The 20,991-nt window shown below is 38.9% G+C and overlaps 1 long non-coding RNA gene across 1 annotated transcript; it reads right to left on the bottom strand.

The window, feature by feature from the left end:
• Positions 1-2,112: 2,112 nt before the first annotated feature.
• On the bottom strand, positions 2,113-19,400 carry LOC109490782. The gene is made up of 3 exons (XR_002144172.2): positions 19,230-19,400; positions 19,045-19,118; positions 2,113-3,770 (listed from the first exon to the last, which is right to left on the bottom strand). It is a non-coding gene; the product is annotated as an uncharacterized LOC109490782 (long non-coding RNA).
• Positions 19,401-20,991: the final 1,591 nt, after the last annotated feature.

Genomic DNA, 20,991 nt, shown 5'->3' with positions numbered 1-20,991 from the left:
AGTAATGGCAAGATTAACAGGATATGAGGTCAGAAAGGGCATGGGGACCACATTGTGTGGACTTCTGGGCCATGGTGAGGGCTTTGACTTTTCTTCTGAGGGAGCTGGGAGCCATGGAAGAATTTGAGCAGAGGAGAGACATGACATGATATGGATTTTAAAAGGGATTTCAAATAGTTAGTAATAGGTATGATAACACTAGGCAGAAGAAACAAAGACTGTTACTAGGAAAGCAAAAGATGCAACCACAAAAATGAGCAAGCAACAAAAGACTATTAGGCATATTAGAAAGGGAAAATACGCAGCTTGTACACATGAAAAATATACTTACTGAAACAAAAAAAAAAACTCAGTAGACGGATTAAACAGAGCTGACAGACAGACAGAGCTGAAGAGAAAATCAGTGAACTAAAAGATATATCTCAAGAAATTGCCCAGAATGAAATGCAGGAAGACAAGGAAACAAAATATCGACAAGACATTATGAAATATGGAAGATAAAATGAGATCCGAAATATGACTGACTGGATTCTGAGAAAGAAAATATGGAAAGGGTGGAAGAAAGACAATATTTGAAAAGATAACGGCTGAGGATTTTCTAGAAATTATGAAAAACATGAATTCAAAAGCATGAAGCACATTTCGAAAGTAGAATAAAAAAGAAATACATGCCTGAACATGTTAGAATGAAACTGCATACCCCTCTGAGAGAGAGAGAGAGAGAGAGCGAATTTCTTAAAAGTAGCTCAAGTATAAGAAAACAAAAACACCTACCGAAAATAGCAATTAGACCGACAGGAGACTTCTAAACACTTATAACAAATTATCTTTTAAGAATGAGGATAAAATAAAGACATTTGCATATAACAACAAAAACTAGGAGAATTTAACACCAAGAGACCTGTACTAAAAGAACATCTAAAGATTGTATTAATGATAAAAGAAAATGATCCCAGAATGATGGTCTGAGATGCAAGAATGTATGCATGGAAAGCCAAACAAATACTGTCTATATACAATAATACTAATGATGATATAGAATTTGTGAGGTTAGGGAAAAAAAAGAAACAAACTAACATACTCAAGACAATAGCATGTGGCAAAGAGAGGAATGACCAGAGCTGAAGGTTCCTGCATTCTTCAAGAGGGAGGTTAAAATGCTATTTAGCTTTAGACCTTGTAAGTTACACATGCATGGCAAAAGTTCAAGGATAACTTCAGAAAGAATTTTTAAAAAAAGAATGTGTAAATTTCAAACAGTACAGAGGAAAAATTTGAATAAGAAAGCGAATAAATTTCAAAACTAAAAAACAGGCCAGGAAAGGGAAAAACGAAGCATAGAAAAGGTGGTGGTAGGAAATAGAAATGAAAAAGTACAATGGCAGGAACAAGTCCAAATATATCACAGAAAATGTAAACAGACTAAACTCGCCCATTAAAAGAGACCATCAGATTAGATTTTTTGAGGGTCCAGCTGTATGCCATTCTCAACAGATATAATTAAAGCATAAGGGCATGAAAATGTTGAACAATGAAAGGATGGAAAATTGTATACCACACAAATCCGAACAAGAAGAAAAGCTTGTGTTAAGGTAAGATAAGATAGACTTCAAAAAATGCATTATCGAGAATAGAGAGGGTCATTACATATTTACCAGGAATGTGTAACAATTCTTCATTTGAATATTCCTAATAAAATATCCTCAAAATATATAAAATTTTTGGGGCGCCTGGGTGGCACAGCGGTTGAGCGTCTGCCTTCGGCTCAGGGCGTGATCCCGGCGTTATGGGATTGAGCCCCATGTCAGGCTCCTCCGCTATGAGCCTGCTTCTTCCTCTCCCACTCCCCCTGCTTGTGTTCCCTCTCTCGCTGGCTGTCTCTCTCTCTGTCGAATAAATAAAATCTTAAAAATATATATATATATAAAATTTTTAAAAAGAACTATAAGGGGAGGGGCGCCTGGGTGGCACAGCGGTTAAGCGTCTGCCTTCGGCTCAGGGCGTGATCCCGGCGTTATGGGATCGAGCCCCACATCAGGCTCCTCCGCTATGAGCCTGCTTCTTCCTCTCCCACTCCCCATGCTTGTGTTCCCTCTCTCACTGGCTGTCTCTATCTCTGTCGAATAAATAAATAAAATCTTTAAAAAAAAAAAAAAGAACTATAAGGGGAAACAGACAAATCCACCATCATAATTGAAAATGCACATACCTCTTACAATTACTGGCATAGCACAACCAAAAAATCAGTGTAGATATAGAAAATTTGAACAATATAATTAACAAACTTGATAGTAGACATATGTAGAACTCTGTGTTCAACAATTAGAGAACATACATCTTACAAAGCACATACGAAACACTCAAAAATATTGATCATGTACTAAGCCATAAAACAAGTCTCAATAAATTTCAGAGTTGTTATCACACGGACCACAGACTCATACCATAATACAATTAAGATAGATTTCAATAACAAAGAGATACATTAAAAATTCCCCGCACATTTAGAAATTTATAAACACACTTCTATATCACTCACTAAAGAAGTAACCATGATGGAAATGTTGAAGTACTCGGAACCGAACAATAATGAAGTAGGACATGTTTGAATGTGTAGAAAAGTCGTGTTTGGAAGGAAATGTATATCCTTAAATGCACACGTTACAAAACAAGAAAGGCTGGAAATTAATGATCTCCATGTCCAACATAAGAAATCAGAAAAAGAACAACAGAATAAATCCAAAAAATGTGGACGGAAGGAGATCAAAAAAGATAAGAGCGGAAATCAAAGAAATAGAAAACAAAGAAACAATAGAGAGGAGCAACAGAGCCAAAAGTTGGTTCTTGGAAAAGACTAATAAAATAGACAAACCTCTGGTGAGATTGATCAAGAAAAAAAGTGAGAAGGCACAAATAACCAGTATCAGCAATGAAAAAGGAGACATAGTTACAGATTATATGCAGCAGAGGATTTTTTAAAAAAGGGATCTTTATACCAATAAATTCGAGAATGCAGATAAAATGGACCAATTCCTAGAAATCGATCACTTACCAAAACTGACTCAAGAAACAAAAAGAAATCCCGAATAGCCCTCTAATTACTACAGGAATGAAAGAAGCAAGTTAAAACTCTTCCTACCAAAAAACAAACAAAAGAACAAAAACTAGGAGGCAGAACTTTCCAGCTGATGTGTAGATCCTGGGTAGGTGGAAAGGTACTGATCCCCTCAGTCCTGGAGGTGCCCACGTGGGCCTTAAGGCTGTGGAGAACCCAGGCAGGCCACTTCTCTCTATGGGCGGCCTCCTGTGGAGATCCTTACAGGGTGGCCTTAGTGAAATGGGGCCTGACAAATCCCTTTACAATCCCCGTGGGTAGTGAGCACGAACAAGGGACACCCAGCGCGCCGTTACTGCTCTGTGGTAAATGTGCTAAGTGGAGCCAAGGAGGAGTGCTATGGCTCGGACAGCCTCTTCAGTAGCCAGCTTCTGTCGTCTTCTGCTCACTGAGGACAAAGGGGCTGTGGAGCTGCTGGAGGAGTCAGGGTTCCAGTCGCCAAGAATCACCACACACAGCCCGAGTAGTGACTGGCTGGGGTGGCGCTGGGTGCAGGGAAGCCAAGCAGGGGCTTCTGGAGGGCGTAGCTCCAGGTGGCAGCCCTGAAACTCAGTCTTCACGAATACCAGATACTTCTATCCGTGTGCAGCTGATGAGCCCTTTTAATGGTGTCCAAGCTAGCTGCAGGGTGATGGTTCTAACAGTGATGCATGTTCTGCAAATAAGAGCTTCATCATTATTTCAGAATAATTAATATGAAAGAGTTCAGTCGGATTTGAAATCTAATCACACTGTCTCAAGAATATAACAATATATTTGTCAGTCAAACAAAAAAGGCTGCTATCATTTCAATCGTTAAACATTTTTGAACAAGTTAAAAATTGGTTCTAAATACTTTATCGCTTCCATTGTACAAAGAGAGATTCTTGTTGGTTGTGACTGTTAAGAATTTGAAGAACATATCATTAAAAAGTCTTGATCAGGATTTGTGTGTAGCCACTTCAAGCATAAAACCTCATATAAAAGAAACACGTTATGGGAGCAGATTTCAAGTTTCTCATTTAAATTTTTGAAAAGATTTTATGTAGAAGTTGAATATTAATTCAATGTTAAAAAAGCAAAACACCAGGGCAAGATGGTTTTACAGGAAAATTCTACCAAACAGATCGTTCCAAAGTCATGTACCATCTTCCAGAATATTGTAAAAAAGGGAACACTAACTCATTCTAGGGTACCAGCAGAACTTGAGGCCAAAAGCAAATTATGACTGCATGAGAAAGGAAAATTAAAGACCAATTTTACTCATGGACACAGACACAGAAATCCTAAACAAATATTAACAAACTAAATCTAGTACCGTATAAAAAGGAAAAGATCACGACCAAGTAGTGTTTATATCAGAAATGCAAAGGTAGTCTACCATGAGGAAAATCCATACACATCATTTATCGCATTATCACATTATTGGGGAGAAAAAAAACCCATAATGATCCTAAGAAATAGAAAAGGTATTTCATAAAAAAAAATCAACACCCTTTTGTGATTTAAAAACAATAATAAAAACTTCTTAGCATAGTGACAGGTTGGCACTTGCTTTAATCTGGTAACACCCGGGGTAATCTACAGCAAATGTCATTCTTAATAGGGAAAAAGTTAGTGGTGTTTCCTTTAAAATACCCAACAGCATAAGGATGCCCACTACCGCCTTTTCTCTTGAACACTGTACCAGAGGGCCTGTCCATCTCAGTAACGCAAGAAGAATAAACGAAAGGCATTAAGATTGGAAAGGGAAAAAACAAATTGTCATTATTTATAGCGGATGTTGTTGTCAACATAGAAAACGCAAAAGAATATACAGACAGTAATGATGTACTATACCTTGGCCAATTGAATTTAAATTAAAAAAAAAGAATATACAGACAACTTAGAAGAAACAAGGGCTCCTTGAGAAATGGTCAATTCTAGGGATGGAGCAGGAAAATAACAAGATGAGTAGGTAGTATCTTGTAGCCCCGAAACAGGTAAGGCAGTGCTAAAAAACAAAAGATGGAGGCATTTCAAATGGGACACAGGAGCCAGCTTGAAAGAGCTCCCAGTGGCCAAAGCTGGAACAATTTGAGCAACAAGACAAATGACAAAGTATTGGATTTATAATTCAAATTATCAAATAAATATGCACGAGTGCATACTGATACACACAGGCAACTGAATAAATAAGCAAATAGGCAGGTAAATAAACAAAAAGAAGAAACAAATAGTTTTTACAGAAGAATTGCAAATACTACATGTAAATACACCCCCTGCCAGAAGTGGAGCTTAAATCCTCTCCCTCTCCTTGAAGGGGGGTAGAGTCTTCTAAAGAACAGAAAATAAAAAGAGAAAAATAACAACTTTACAGTGGAGACATTTGGCAAACTCTACCTTAACCAGTGATTAAGGTCAACATCAGTGATGTCATGGGGATATCACATACGTCTGATATAATATGATGAAAAGGGCACTTCAACTCTACGTTATTCTTTCCAAAAACAACCCCAGTTTAATTATGAAGAAAACTTCAGACAAATCCAAACTGAGGGACAGTCAGTATGCCTCAAAACTGTTAAGGGCATGAAAAGCATGGAAAGACTAAGAAACTGTCAGAGAGCAGAGGGCAACAGAGATGACAACTAAACACAATATGGTATTTTGAACTGGATCTTAGAATAGAAAAAAAGACATTAGTGGGAAAACCGATAAATCCGTATGAAGTCTGAAGTTTGGTTAATAGGAATATACCAATATGGCTTTCTTAGTTTTGACCAATATATCATGGTGAGGAGTACACAGGAACGCTCTGTACTATCTCTTTACTTTCCTGTAACTGTAAAATTAGTCTAAAATAAAAAGTTTGCTTAAAAAAATAAAAGTTTAGCAAGGTGAATGGCTGGAATATTAACATAAAAATCAACTTCATTTCTCTACACCTGCAAATGAGATAAAACACGTTAAATGACAAGATCTTCCCAATAGCAGCAAAACCGTAAATACCAAGGAGTAAGTCTAACGCAAGATATGCAAGACCCTATGAAGGAAATTAGAAAACCGTACCAAGAGACATTCAAGAATTTATTTAAAATGAAAGGGTATGTCATGTTCATAGCTAGGAAGTCTCAGCATCACCAACAGATCGATTCTCTTCAAACTGATCTGTAGATGCATTGCAATTGCAATATTCTTGTCGGACCGGACAAGATGGTTCTGAAATGTGTTTGAAATAACAAAGGGCTAGGAATATATGATATTCCTGAAGAAGAATAAGATGGGAAGATGTTGCTGTACCAAATGCCAAGATTCTTTATGAAACCAAAGTAATTAAGGTAGTAAGGTAGTAAAGTAATTAAGGCCGTGTGACACTGGCTCAGGGAAAAAACGTTGGCCAGTAGCAGAGATCCCAGCAACACACCAATACAGATATGGACCTTTGGTATATGACAGAGTGGTACTTCAGATCATGAGGCTATCCGTGTGGAAAATAATGAAACTGGCTCCCTCCCTCATACCTTTATACCACACAAAAAATCAATTCCATTTGGATTAAGGACTTAAAGAGGAAAAAAAACCTGTTAAACTTGTATTTGAAGAAAATAAAGAATGTCTCTATGATCATAGGTTAGGAAAGACAACACACAAAAAGTGTTCTAGCTATACAGAAAAGATTGAATTGTCAACAAAAATTAGGAATTCCTGCTCATGCAAAGATACCATAAAGAAAAAAACGCCACAAACTGTGAAAAGATAATTCAACACATAAAACTGGCAAATGATGAGTATCCAAATAATTAAATAACTCCTACAAACCAATAAAAATGAGAAAAATCCCAATTTTAAAAATGGGCAAAAGACAGTAACAGTCATTTCACAGAAGAAGAAACACGAATGGACAAGAAACACGAGAAAAATGCTCAACCACATTAGTGATTGGAAAAATATTAATTAAGTCCACAATGAGACATCAGTTTACACTCACTATAATGACAAAAATTAAAAAGTGGGACAGTATCAAGTACTGATTAGGGTGTGGATCAATGGGACCTCTTATAAATTGCTGAAAGGTATATAAATTGGCAACCTGCAGATAGGAATACATTTTGCGATAATACTGTCAAGCTGAATGCTTACCCGTCCTATTAACTAGCAATTCCATTCCTCAGTATATACCTTCGAAAGATGGGTGTGTATGTGTACTAGGGGACACGCACAAGAATATTTATAGTTGCGCTGTTCCTAAGAGCAAAAAGTGGAAACAATCTAAATGTCTGTCCACAGATAAACGGATGAATAATTTGTTTTATGGTCACCCAATGAAACATTATACAGCACTGAGAACGAACAAGCTACAGTTACATGCAAGAAACCAGGTGAATCTTTGAAACATAATAATAAGTGAAAAAAATAAGTCACAGAAGACCACATACAGTATGATGCTATTTTTTACAAAGCTCAAAACCAAGCCAAATAAATAATGTATTGGTTAAACATTTACACAAATATGAAAAAAAAGTATCAAAAAGAGCAAGGGAAATGTTAAACATAAGACTTAAGAGAATGGTAATTTCTGGCAGGGGGGATGGTGGGGAATAGGACAGAAAAGGACATAGGGATAGAGGCTATCATTAATGTTGTTCTTGGGTGGAGTTGTGACTTCTACAGTTTTCATTACATTACTTCTGATAACTCATGTATATAATTTTTATTACATATCTAATATATTTTGTATGAACAAACAGAATAGAAGAGTAGGAGAAAGTGAGGAATGATAGCTCTTTTGGAGAGTTTTGCTGTTAGGGGAATAGAGAAAGTCATAGTTGCACAGGGATGTGTGATGAATCAGGTTTTAAATGCTTTTCAAAGATGGGAGCAATGGGAGATAAATGGAATGACAGAATAAGGGATTTGGTGAACTGGCTTTCCCTTTAAAACAATGACAATATGGGCAAACCAACAAAAATCAACCATTTCAAAACTTGAAATTAACCAAAGACACAGAATGAAGTAAAAATCGCCCATCTAAGAGAAACCACTGAATCTTGGGAAGACAACAGGTTCTATGACATTTTAACTTGTAGCTAATTCCCATCCTCTTTCCCTCTCTAGCTCAGTAGTATAGTAGGCAAAGTCTGACTAAATTGCAGGCAACAGAGAGGCCTGACTGCTTTGGCCAGGAATTTAAAAGGAAATCCTAGAGAATGAGACAACCACAGGAAACTTTGAAAAGCCCTGATATATTCCCAGGTATGATAAGGGCTGTGCACATATTTAAGGCTATTCACATGCCCAATAAAGAGGTGGAAAAGGAGAGGCGCCAAGTCACTCACTTCTGGCTGACTGTAAGCGGAATGTGAAAGTTAAGCCTGCCTTGTAAACTGGCTGAAGTTGGAAGACACGCTTTCTCACACAGATTCCCTTGGCGAAGGGTGGAAGACATATGGACAAGGGATTTAAGGAAATCCAACCAATCAATGGCTGACCACCAACATATACTTACACAGGTGTGATCTCCTAGGAATCCAGGCTTAAAAATAAAAACATGAAGTTTTTAAAAAATAAGCTAGCAGAGAACTCAGGGGCCACATAGTGCAAGGAATATAGAATCTACAGAAGTAGTTGAGAAAAGTACTCAACAAATTAACAGTAATGACGGAAATAACAACAACACACACATACAACAACCACACACACACACACACACAAATACCACACATACACACACATACCCCAGAAAAACAAACCTTGAGGGTAGAAGAGGTTGATACCAGAGTTGTTAGAATAGAGTATATGAAATGCCCAGTTTTGGGGGTGCCTGGCTGGCTCAGTCAGAAAAGCATGTAACTCTTGATCTTGGGGTCATGAGTTCTAGGTCCATGTTGGGTGTAGAGATTACTTAAATAAATAAAAACTTTTTTAAAATGACCAGTTTCTGACAAAAAAATTATGAAATACGCAAAGAAATAGCAAAGTATGTTACACGTACCAAAAAAAGCAGCCAAAAGAACTTGTCCCTGAGGGAGTCCATGTTTGGAACTCAATAGACAAAGACTTTAAATTATTACTATAAATATTTTCAAAGAAATAAAAAAAAGTACACTCACAGAACTAAGGAAAAGTTTGAGAACAATGTTTCACCAAATAGAGAATATCAATGAAGACACAGAAATCATAAAAAGAATCAAATAGAAAATCTGGAGTTGAAATGAAAAATTCACTTAGTGGGGCTCAACAACAGTTTGAGCTGGTAGAAGAGAGAAAGGGTAAAGCTGATGATAGGGCAATAGAAAGTATACATTCTGAAGAACATAAAGAAAAAAGAACCAAGAAATAGAAACTATAAATCACTCTTGAAAGACATTGAGGAAGACATAAAAAGATGGAAAAATATTCCATGCTCATGGATTGGAAGAATTAACATAGTTAAAATGTCCATACTACCCAGAGCAATCTACACTTTCAATGCTATCCCGATCAAAATACCGAGGACATTTTTCAAAGAACTGGAACAAATAGTCCTTAAATTTGTATGGAAACAGAAAAGGCCCCGAATCTCCAAGGAACTGTTGAAAAGGAAAAACAAAGCTGGGGGCTTTGCAATGCCGGATTTCGAGCTGTACTACAAAGCTGTGATCACAAAGACAGCATGGTACTGGCACAAAAACAGACACATCGACCAATGGAACAGAATAGAGAACCCAGAAATGGACCCTCGGCTCTTTGGGCAACTAATCTTTGATAAAGCAGGAAAAAACATCCGGTGGAAAAAAGACAGTCTCTTCAATAAATGGTGCTGGGAAAATTGGACAGCTACATGCAAAAGAATGAAACTTGACCACTCTCTCACACCATACACAAAAATAAACTCCAAATGGATGAAAGACCTCAATGTGAGACAGGAATCCATCAAAATTCTAGAGGAGAACATAGGCAACAACTTCTATGACATCGGCCAGAGCAACCTTTTTCACGACACATCTCCAAAGGCAAGAGAAATAAAAGATAAAATGAACTTATGGGACTTTATCAGGATAAAGAGCTTCTGCACAGCCAAGGAAACAGTCAAAAAAACTAAGAGACAGCCCACGGAATGGGAGAATATATTTGCAAAGGACACCACAGATAAAGGACTGGTATCCAAGATCTACAAAGAACTTCTCAAACTCAATACACGAGAAACAAATAAACAAATCATAAAATGGGCAGAAGATATGAACAGACACTTTTCCAATGAAGACATACAAATGGCTAACAGACACATGAAAAAATGTTCAAAATCATTAGCCATCAGGGAAATTCAAATCAAAACCACACTGAGATACCACCTTACGCCAGTTAGAATGGCAAAGATAGACAAGGCAAGAAACAACAATTGTTGGAGAGGATGTGGAGAAAGGGGATCCCTCCTACATTGTTGGTGGGAATGCAAGTTGGTACAGCCACTCTGGAAAACAGTGTGGAGGTCCCTTAAAAAGTTAAAAATTGAACTACCCTATGACCCAGCCATTGCACTACTGGGTGTTTACCCCAAAGATACAGACGTAGTAAAGAGAAGGGCCATATGCACCCCAATGTTCATAGCTGCATTGTCCACAATAGCCAAATCATGGAAGGAGCCGAGATGCCCTTCAACAGATGACTGGATTAAGAAGCTGTGGTCCATATATACAATGGAATATTACTCAGCTATCAGAAAGAACGAATTCTCAACATTGCTGCAACATGGACGGCACTGGAGGAGATAATGGTAAGTGAAATAAGTCAAGCAGAGAAAGACAGCTATCATATGATTTCTCTCATCTATGGAACATAAGAACTAGGATGATCGGTAGGGAGAAAGGGATAAAGAAAGGGGGGGTAATCAGAAGGGGGAATGAAACATGAGAAACTATGGACTATGAGAAACAAACTGGGGGCCTCAGAGGGGAGAAGGGTGGGTGAATGGGATAGACCGGTGATGGGTAGTAAGGAGGGCACGTATCGCATGGTGCACTGGGTGCTATACGCAACTAATGAATCATCGAGCTTTACATCGGAAGCCGGGGATGTACTGAATGGTGACTAACATAATATAATAAAAAATCATTAAAAAAAAAAAAGAAACGGAGTTTCACAAAACTATAGGACACCACCAAAAGTACCAACATATGCATAATGGGAGTACCAAAAGGGCAAGAGGAAGAGAAGGGGCCAAAACATTGCAAACTTGATGAAAAATATTAACCTGTACACTTAAGAAGTATATGCAAGTAGAATAAGCTCAAAGAGATCCACACCTAGACACATCATAGTGCAACTGATGAAAGCAAAGACAAAAAGAAAATCTTGACTGCAGCAAGAGAAAAATGACTTATCACATATATGGGACCCTCAATAAGGTTAAGAGCTGACTTCTCATCAGAAATCATGGAGGCTGGATGATAGCATGATGGCATCTTTAAAATATTTACAGAAAAAGACTATCAACTCAGAATTCTGTGTCTAGCTAAATTGGTTCTTCAAAAATGAAAGAGAAGTTAAGATAAACAAAAACTGAAAGAATTTGTTGTTAGCAGACTTATCTTACAACAAACACTACTTTCAGGCTTAAATTAAAGGACACTAAATGATAACTTGAAATAGGTATTATGAAAGAAAGTATTTTTATTTGTAACCTTTATTCTCTTAACCGTTTTAAAAGACAACTGTGTAAAGCAATAATAATTATACTGTGTTGATGGGCTTATAATGTAAGAAGTAATTCATATGACAACAACACTACAAAGAAGGAAAGAGGGAACAGAGGCAATTGGAACAAAGTTACTATTGATATTAGAATTAATTCGAAGTAGACTGTTTCTAGTTAAGATATTCATTGTAATCCCCAGGGCAACCGTTAAAAATCTAACTAAAAATACATATAGTTAACAAGGAAATTAAAAAGTTAAAGTAGAAAATATCTACTTAACACAAAAGAAGAGAGGAACTGAAGAACAAAGGAACAGAAAAGACAAATGGCATACAAAAAGCATATATTAATCCTTCACAAACTCTTCCAAAAATAGAGGAGGAAACACTTCCCAACTCATTCTATGCAGCCAGTATTACCCTGATACCAAAACCAAAGACATCACAAGAAAACTATAGAACAATATACTATATGAATATAGATGTAAAAATCCTCAACAAAATACTAACAAACCAAGTCCAGCAATGTACGGAAAGTATCATATAACATGACCAAGGAGGATTTATTTCAGGAATGCAAAGTTGGTTTATTATCTGAAAATTAATCAATGTAATATACTATAATAACTATATAACTATAATATAATTAATCAATGTAATATACTATATTAATAGAATAGAAGTATAAATTCCAGATGGTCATCTCAATAGATGCAGAAAAGCATTTGACAAAATCCAACATCCATTCATGCTAAAAAGACCCAGAGAACTGGGAGTAGGAGGGAACTTCCTCAACTTGATAAAGGGTACCTATATAAAACCCACAGCTAACATCACATTTAACCGAGAAAGACTCAATACCTTCCCCCTAAGATCAGGAACCAGACAGGAATGTCTGTTCTCCTCACTTCTAGCAACGCTCTACTAGAAGATCTAGTCAGGGCAATTAGTCAAGAAAAAGAAAGGAAAGGCACCCAGATTAGAAAAGAAAAGTAAAGCTATATTTGCAGATGACATGATCTTGTATACAGAAAACTCTAAGGAATCCACTAAAAAACTATTTGAATTAATAAGTTCAGCAGTGGGACAGGATAGAAGATCAAGAAACAAAAATCAAATGTATTTCTATGCACTAGCAATGAACATTCTCTAAGTGAAATTAGGAAAATAATTCCATTTATAATAGTAACAAAAAGAATAAAACACCTAAGAATAAATTTAACAAAAGATTTGTACACTGAAAACTACAGAACACTTTTGAAAAAAGGTAAAGTACAGCTAAATGGAAAGACATCTCATGTTCATGGATTGTAAGGCTTAATATTGTTAAAGGCAGTACTTCTTAAATGGATATATAGATTCAATATAATCCCTATAAAAATCCCAGCTGTTTTTCTGCAGAAATTGACAAGCTGATCCTAAAATTCACATGGAAATGCAAGGGACTTAGAATAGTCCAAACAGTCTTGCAAAAGAAAAACAAAGTTGGAGGACTCCCATTTCCTGATGTCAAAACTTATGACATAGCTATAGTAATCAACACAGTATGGTCTGGCATAGTGACAGACCCACGGATCAATGCAGTAGAATTGAGAATCCAGAAAATTAACCTTTACATTTAGAATTTATGGTCAGTTGACCTTTGACAAGGGTTGCCAAGACAATTCAAAGGGGGTAAAAATACTCTTTTCAACAAAAGGTACGGGACAACTGACATCCACATGAAGAAGAATGAAATTTGGACCCTTGCCTCACACCATACACAAAAATGAACTCAAAATGGATCATAACTTAACTATAATCACACAAATATAAGAGCTAAAGCCATACAATTCCTAGAAGAAAAAGCAGAAAGAAACCTTTGAGACCTTGGGGTGAGGAATGTTTTCTTGGATATGACACAAAATGCTCAAGTGAGAAAAAATTGATAAATGGGACTTAATTAAAAACTTTTGTGCATCAAAGGACACCATCAAGAAAGTAAAAATACAACCCACGGAACGGGAGAAAATATATGCAACTCACATAGCTGACAAGAGACTTGTGTCCCAAATATATAAAGAACACTTACAACTCAACAATAAGACAATCTAATTTTAAAAGGGCTAAGGATTTGAATAGACATTTCTCCAAAGAAGATACACAAATAGCCAATAACACAGGAAAAGATGCTCAACATTATTAGTGATTAGGGAAAGGCAAATCAAAACCACAATGAGGTACCTCTTCATACTCACTAGGATGGCTATAATAAAAAAGACAGACAGTAAAAAGTGTCAGTGAGGATATGGAAGAATTGGAACCCTCATACATTGCTGATGGGGATTTAAAATGGTGCAGCCACTTCTGTGAACAGTTCCTCAAAATGTTAAACATAGGTTTGCCATATAACCAAGCAATTCCACTTCCTAGGTGTCTACCAAAAGGAAAAGAAAACACACATCCACACAAAAACTTGTACACAAATGTTCAGAGCAATATTATTCAGAACACCAAACATGAAAACAACTGAAATGTCCATCAACTGACAAATGGATAGGATACAAGAAATGTGGCATATCCATATAATGGAATCTTATTTGGAAGGAAAAAGGAATGTTATATCAACAACATCAATGAACCTCAAAACCATTATGCTAAATGAAAGAAGTCAGTCATAAAGAACAATATATTATATGATCTCATTTATATAAAATGCCTAGACTAGACAAATCAATAGATAGAGACAGAAACAATAGTGGTTACCTATGACTGAGGGGGCGGTGTGGGGAAGAACTGCTAATGAGTTTGAAGCTTCTTTTCTTGGGGGGAGGATAAAAATGTTCTAAAGTTGATTGCAGTGATGGTTGCACAACTCTGTGAATATACAAAAAACACTAAATAGTACCCTTTAAAAGGGTGGATTTTATGATATTAAATATATCTCAATAAAGCTGTAACAAAAAGATGGGAACAACAACAGAATGGCTGTGTGCTAATGGGAATGATCTTGTAGAGAGGGAGAAATTGCTGAAGCAATGTCTTCAAGTAGGTAAAAGAGGATGGGATTTAGTGCCAAAGTAGAGGGACTGGATTTTGATGACAGCAGGGCTAGTTTATCCATAATAACACAGAAGAAGGCAGAGTATGTGAATACAAATGCTGTTTGGTGGTTAGGTGTGGTGATGGGAATCTATGCAGGTTTTCTTCTGATAGTTTTGATCCTTCAGTCAAGTACGCAGCTTGAGTACAGGATGAAAGAAGTGGTATCAGGAGATTTAAGGAGAGAGAAGATACAAAACATCCAACTAGGAAGGTAGGAGAGTGAATGGCCTAGGCAAGTGCAATGGAGCAGGCAGAGAGTTGGATTTCACCGGGGCTGGGGTTTTGCCCTATAAACACGCTGAAGTACAGAGGGCCATGGGAGTGAGGATGTATGCAAAGGAATGATGGTCATGATGGACCATGGAATCTAAGCTGAGTAAAGGAAGGACATAGGAACACAGAGGAAGTAAAGGGCAGTGAAAACGTACAGTCTTGGTGGTGTTGAGGGATTGTTGGGAGTTGGGGAGCTAGAGGGAGTAGACTACAAGGATAAGAAGCACTGGCTGGATGACAGGATGCCTGAAACAGTATGGAGGCAGTGCAGTCAGAGGTACTGAGAAGAAGAAGGGTAAGACTGTTGGAAAGGGTGGCTGAAGCAGGGTTGAAAGGCAAGAAAGAGCATTATAGGAAAGTGGATCACAGAACTGAGAGACGAGAACATCAGAAGGATCATCTAGGAGGATATTAAAATCACCAAGAAGAGGGACTGGGGTAGTGTTAAAGAGTGACAGTGAGCGAGTAGCTAAATTGTATGAATGAAGTATGATGGGTGCAGGTATGTGTGTATGTCTGTACCTGACTATAACACAGAGGAGCAGGTAATGGTATAGTCTGATGGTACGAAATTTAAAGCAAGGTGGTTGTGGGGCGCCTGGGTGGCTCAGTCGGTTGAACGTCTGACTCTTGATTTCGGCTCAGGTCATGATCTCAGGGTTGTGAGATCGAGCCCCATGTTGGGCTCCAAGCTGGGCATGGAGCCTGCTTAGAGTTTTCTCTCTCCCTCTCTCTGTCCCTCCCCAACTCCCTCTCTAAAAAAACAAAACAAAACAAAACAAAAAACCAAACCCCAAAACAAGGTGGTTGATATGTATATAATCTTAAAGTATCTCCCCACAAATTACTTACTAACTACAAAGGAAAAAAGAGTTAACTATACTGGAGAAACCTGGCAGACACCACCTTAAACAAATAGTCAAAGTGAACAAATCCAGTACTAGGAGAAACTGACATCATGTGCCTTCTGATATAAAGCACTGAAGACACATCTCTTCCATGGTCTTCTTGCCAAAATCACGTAACTTAACTATAATCACGAGGAAACATCAGACAAATTCTATAAAATAGCTGGCCAGGACTCTTCAAAAGTATTAAAGTCATGAAAGACAAAGAAAAACTAAACAACTGTCTTAGATTGGAAGAGTCTAAGGAGCTAAGACAACTAAATGTAATATGGGATCCTGAATTAGATCCCAGAAGAGAAATTCATATTAGTGGAAAAACTGAAGGAATCTGAGTAAGTTCTGTACTTTCATTAATAGTATTTTACCAATGTTAACTCCCTAATTTTGATAATTGAAATATAGTTGCATAATTTATTAATACTTAAGGAATCTGAGTGAAAGATATATGAGAATTCTTTGTACTATTTTTATAGGTTTTTAAATCTGAGATTACTTAAAAATAAAAAAAAATTTAATTCTAAAAAAAGGTAGTTTGAGGAGGAGAGAGAGTAAGTGTCTGGGAAGGTCAAGTAGAGTGACGACACCTACCTTCGCCTCTTGGCCTCCTGGAAAGAGGGATATGAAGGGGCTCCTGGGGGGCAGCATGATCAGGAGAAAGCCAATTTCTATTCAAACAGTGGTTCTCAGCAGGGGGTAGACAGTCAAGGGATGTTTTAGGGTCTTTTTGATTACCACATTAATTGGAGATCACTAGTGACATTTAGTGGCCATGGACCAGGGGTGTTCAGCATCCTGCAGTGTACAAGACAGCTCCACACAGCAAAGAATTGTACTGCATCCCATACAGCTTTTGAACACCCCACCAGACAACAATGTAAGTGAAAAACCCATTCATTTCATTCATTTATTCATTCAACAAACATTTTTTTTGAGAGAGCCTATTCTATGCTAAACACTGTTTTAGGTGATAGGGATACATCAAGGCACAAGAAAGACAAAAACCTCTCCCTTCTGGAGCTTACAATCCAGTAGGAGAGTCAAACAATAAATAACAAACACAATAAAGGTGTAAATTATTTATTATAGAAGAGGGTGAGGAGCACTAGGGAAAAACAGATTGGGGTATGTGCTAGGGGAGAGCTGCAGTTTTAAACAGGATGGTCAGGGTAGGCCTCACTGAGAAAGTGACATCTGGATAGAGGCCTGAAGGAAGTGAGGGCATAAGCCTTGTATATATTTAGGGGCAACGCCTTCCAGGTCCAGGGGATGGCCCAGCACAAACCCCTGGGGTGGGAGGGTGCCTAATTTGTTCAAGTAGCATAAAGGAAGCCAGTGTGGGTGGAATAGAGGGAACAAGTGGGGAGAATGGTAGGAGAGAAGGTCAGAGAGGTTATGGGGGCCAGATCATGGATTCTAGTACTGACTTTTTCAGAAATTCAATGAACCATATAAATCGAGGGAGGATTGCACTTGGTTTTATTTAAAACTTTATGAAGAATTATTCATGACTCGGAAAATCACATCACCCTACCCATGGTATTTGAGTCAGCAATCAACACACATGTGTCATATTCCCAGATACAAGGATCATTACGTGCAAGACCATTCATTATGTCTTCTAGTGAAATTATATCCTAGCCTTTACATATTGAAATACATATTATTTTATTAGAAATTACTCTTCCTTTACTTCTCCCTTATATTACAATTAGGACATTACATTGGTTTGGGAGGAATTATGTGGGGAGACAGATTCTGTTATCTATGTACTTCATTTCAGGATAGTGAAAGGGACGTTTCAAAATAGAAATTATAAAAATTGAGTGTTGGGTCTAGTAGGTATGAGAACCACTAAGGCATGGCAAGAAAAAAAAGGAACTGTTCAGAAGCCAAGGAGAGAATGGAGATTTTGCTGGTCACTGACAGTGAGTTCCAGAAGGCCTGGTTAAAGGATTTCAGGATGGGGACAGAAAAGAGGGCTGTGTGGAGATGTAACTAGGAGAATCCTGGTCTTCTTGTGGTGACCAACATAATAAAGGACAAAGGGCCTGGTTTACTTTTTCATCTAAGTTGACCCCCCACCCTGGAGGCCTCTGCCTGTTTAACACAACACAGTAGGGTGGGAAACAAAGAGGGTTCTCTCCTCAGTGAGGCAAGAAGTAGGCCAAAACCAGGCTCCATTTTTTTTTAACCCACAGAACAGTCCAGAGCCCCAGGCTAAGCTCATAGATGCTCTCAGGCCAGGCTCATTGCTATAAACAATGCACCTCTAACCTGCTTTGAAATGGGAAAGAGACAGAGAGAAATATGAAAAACAGTAACAGAAAAAGAAGCATTCAGAAAGAAGAATCAGTGGGGCTAGGGTCAGAGACAGGCAGGGAGAAAACAAAGCCAAAGACCAAGAGAGATCATTTATTTTTTTTTCAGTCACGACAGTCATCATTTATTGAAAATTTTCTAGAGGCCAGCCACTGGGCAAAGTGATGCACATGTATTGTCTCAGATGGAGATTATTTTTTTTAAGATTTTTTAAATTTATTTGACAGAGGGAGAGAGAGCCAGCGAGAGAGGGAACACAAGCAGGGGGAGTGGGAGAGGAAGAAGCAGGCTCCCAGCAGAGGAGTCTGATGCGGGGCTCAATCCCAGAACACTGGGATCACGCCCTGGGCCGAAGGCAGACGCTTAACGCCACCCAGGCGCCCCTCAGATGGAGATTATTAGACTCCCATTTGACAGATGAAGAAACTGAGGCCTATATGGGTGGTGTAGATGGTTAAAGGTTTCATGGCTAGTTTTAACTGGTAGCGTCAGGGTTCAGCCTTCTAGGTCTGGGCTGTCTAGTATGTCTCAGAGAAGGAGACAGGAAGAAATATAGAGACACACAGAAAGATGGAGAAGGACAGGGAGAAGAGCGGCAGAGAGATGGAGACTTACAGGCACGCAGACGATCACGTGAGCTGCAGACCTGCACAGAACCGTTTCCCAAGAGACAGGGGTGGGCATGGGTGATGGGCTCCGCAGGATACTCACCTGGTTGTTGTCTGGGGCTGCAGGGGCACTCGCCCTCCCTTTGCTACCCGCACGATCCTCCGCAACCCGCTGACCTAGGGTTAAGAGGCCGCCCAGGTAAAAGCTCGTCCAGGCCCCACCCCTCATGCGCTCCAGCCCGGCCTCTTTCCCTCACACCCCCCACCTCCGTCTTTACAGCGTCTCACCAGACACCTCCTGCCTCCGCGCCACCACTGCCGAGCGCCAGCGGATTCGAGGGGCCGGCGGCTGGATCTAGTGAACGCACTGGACGCGTCCCTCCAGCCGGCTGGAGAGCTAGCGGGTTAGCAGGCCTCCAGGGCTACTGACGGCTCTCGGGCTCCCATTGGAGGCGTGCCCTCCTGCCTTCCCTGGGATTGGCTGGAGATGGAAACACTTTAGTTTTACCTCCCAGGCCCGGATCCAAGCCGAAGAAAACTCCGCCCCCCTGGGGGTCTTTGATTGGTTTATGAGCCAAGCCCACCCTTTCATAGGATTGGCCAGGAGAGGAGGACTTGTTGCCTTTTGCCAGGCTGTTTGACAGGCCTTCGAGAATTAGTTGGGAACACGCAGACGGTAAGGCCAAGGTAGCCTGGGCGCGAGTCACTGAACAATAGTAGATCCCCGGCTTCTTGACGTCTTACTCTCCGTAAGCCACCTTGCTTAAGCTACGCTCTAAGAGACATGACTCGACCCCCCCCACCTGCAGGATTTCTGAGCCAGGTTTCTGTTGCTCAAAATGAGCGTAGTTCCTAATTTCATCCATGGAGGATGAGGTGGTTATGGGGGTCTGGCCAGTCACCCACCAGCCCCTGCCGCTAAGACATTGTTCAAGTGACAACCTCGCTAGGAGCCTCGGTTTAACCATCTGGAAGTGGGAAGATAATTTAAAAATCTTTCCTAACAATGCTGTTGTGAGGATTGAGAGTACACAAATTAATTGCCTGGAGCGTATATAGTTAAGGTCTCCCTCTTTTAATTCTTGCCTTTCCCATTGTTTCAGACTGAGGGAATTATGGCCCAGAGAAGCTGATTGGCTTGAGTTTACACAGCAATAAGACCCTGAATAAAACCCAAGTTCTGTCCTCCAAAGGAAAGCTATTTAAGAAGGAAGGAGAGACGAAAAGGACATTTCTATTATCAGGGGTTCTTAATTTGGGTTGATGGACCTCCAATCTAGTCCGGGGACAGGGTTTGGAGGGGCCCATGAATTTGGATGGGAAAAAATATACATAAAAATATACATCTTTATTCACTCTAATTGAAATTTAGCATTTTTTCAGTAAAGAATGTAACATAGTAGTAGTACCTGTGGTTCTGTCATCAATAGAAATCACAGAGATTTTCATATCGCATTATAGGTGTTGTAGATCTGCTGAAATATCATGTAATCTCATCTCTATTTTAATATCATGATAGTCATTAGACCCTCCACTAGATTTTATGATTTAAGGGATTAGTGAGGAGCACATATATTACCATAGCACATATCTGCTTTTTCCATATTTTAATAACTATATTTCAATATAATCAATTTCTTTTGTAACTCTAGGTATTTTATGTATTTAAAGGATACTGTTTTCTGAGGAAAGGTCCATAGGCTTCACCAGATCACCAAACAGATCTATGGCACAAATTGTCTTAAACTCTGGGAAGGAAGACAGACCTGGTTTATCATATTTCTTTATTGTATCCCTATCACCCAGTTTAGTATCAGACACACAGTAGGTGTTCGATAAATGTTTACTGAATGAATAGGATTCCTCCCCAACCATCCTTCATACCCTCAACCAAGGGAGCCAGTGCTGGCTCTCTTGGTCACCTGAGAAGGGGGCTATTCCTAAATCTGGTTTTGTCCCTGCCAATTGCTTTTGTTCACAGAAGGGTGTGGAACTTTAAAAGTCTGGTCCCAGGAGAACTTGGTCCCTGAGAACTTCACCCGCAGGCACA

This window comes from Ailuropoda melanoleuca, chromosome X (genome assembly GCF_002007445.2).
Source record: "Ailuropoda melanoleuca isolate Jingjing chromosome X, ASM200744v2, whole genome shotgun sequence".
NCBI lineage: Eukaryota > Metazoa > Chordata > Mammalia > Carnivora > Ursidae > Ailuropoda > Ailuropoda melanoleuca.
Note: the sequence above shows the minus strand (reverse complement) of the source record. Positions and strands in the feature narration are given on the sequence as shown.